A 1,730-nucleotide genomic window follows, 5' to 3' on the forward strand; every position below is an offset into this window, starting at 1 on the left:
GGGTGGCTATTTGAAGAATCTCAAATATAAAATATATTTTGATTTGCTTAACACTTTTTTGGTTACTACATGATTCCATATGTGTTATTTCATAGTTTTGATGTCTTCACTATTATTCTACAATGTAAAAAATAGTAAAAATAAAGAAAAACCCTTGAATGAGTAGGTGTGTCCAAACTTTTGACTGGTACTGTATATATATACTGTATTTATGTATAAGTATTGTCTTTGTAAATAGTCCCGTGTAGCTCAGTTGGTAGAGCATGGCGTTGGCAACGCCAAGGTTGTGGGTTCGATTCCCACGGGGGGCCAGTATGAACAAAAATATTTATTTTTTAATGTATGCACTCACTAACTGTAAGTCGCTCTGGATAAGAGCGTCTGCTAAATGACAAAAATGTAAATGTTTGAATTATGGGAGTATCCATGAACATGTTTGTTGAAAAGAGGAAAGGAAGAGATATATATAGCTATATTTCAAACCTATTTCTGAGTTCCTAGGTCAAGCCATGTGGTAGCTAGCATCTTAATTAGCATTGGGGGAGTGGTTGGGGATGGTTGTCACATGGAATGTGGGGTGGGTTGTCACAATCCATTTGCCTGACGACTCACCCTGAATTTAATTCAGCTGCTCTATCAATCGCAATATACAGTTGAAGTCGGAAGTTTACATACACTTAGGTTGGAGTCAATAAAACTATTTTTTCAACCTCTCCACAAATTTCTTGTTAACAAACTATAGTTTTGGCAAGTCGGTTAGGACATCTACTTTGTGCATGACACAAGTAATTTTTCTAACAATTCTTTACAGACAGATTATTTCACTTATAATTCACTGTATCACATTTCCAGTGGGTCAGAAGTTTACATACACTAAGTTGACTGTGCCTTTAAACAGCTTGGAAAATTCCAGAAAATTATGTCATGGCTTTAGAAGCTTCTGATAGGCTAATTGACATCATTTGAGTCAAGTGGAGGTGTACCTGTGGATTTATTTCAAGGCCTACCTTCAAACTCAGTGCCTCTTTGCTTGATATCATGGGAAAATCAAAAGAAATCAGCCAAGACCTCAGAAAAGTCTGGTTCATCCTTGGGAGCAATTTCCAAACGCCTGAAGGTACCACGTTCATCTGTACAAACAATAGTACGCAAGTATAAACACCATGAGACCACGCAGCCGTCATACCGCTCAGGAAGGAGACACGTTCTGTCTCCCACAGATGAACGTACTTTGGTTCGAAAAGTGCAAATCAATCCCAGAACAATAGCAAAGGACCTTGTGAAGATGCTGGAGGAAACAGGTACAAATATATCTATATCCACAGTAAAACGAGTCCTATATCGACATAACCTGAAAGGCCACTCAGCATGGAAGAAGCCACTGCTCCAAAACCGCCATAAAAAAGCCAGACTACGGTTTGCAACTGCACATGGGGACAAAGATCGTACTTTTTGGAGAAATGTCCTCTGGTCTGATGAAACACAAATAGAACTGTTTGGCCATAATGACCATCGTTATGTTTGGAGGAAAAAGGGGGTACCTTGCAAGCCGAAGAACACCATCCCAACCGTGAAGCACGGGGGTAGCAGCATCATGCTGTGGGGGTGCTTTGCTGCAGGAGGGACTAGTGCACTTCACAAAATAGATGGCATCATGAGGAAGGAAAATTATGTGGATATATTGAAGCAATATCTCAAGACATTAGTCAGGAAGTTAAAGCTTGGTCGCA

The 1,730-nt window shown here is 39.6% G+C and overlaps 1 non-coding gene across 1 annotated transcript; it reads left to right on the forward strand.

Annotated features, from left to right (window-relative positions):
- The first annotated feature begins 237 nt into the window (after nucleotides 1–237).
- Nucleotides 238–311, forward strand: trnaa-ggc. Its single transcript has one exon. It is a non-coding gene; the product is annotated as a tRNA-Ala (tRNA).
- Nucleotides 312–1,730: the final 1,419 nt, after the last annotated feature.

The sequence above is a fragment of the Coregonus clupeaformis genome, chromosome 24, assembly GCF_020615455.1.
Source record: "Coregonus clupeaformis isolate EN_2021a chromosome 24, ASM2061545v1, whole genome shotgun sequence".
NCBI classification, from domain to species: domain Eukaryota; kingdom Metazoa; phylum Chordata; class Actinopteri; order Salmoniformes; family Salmonidae; genus Coregonus; species Coregonus clupeaformis.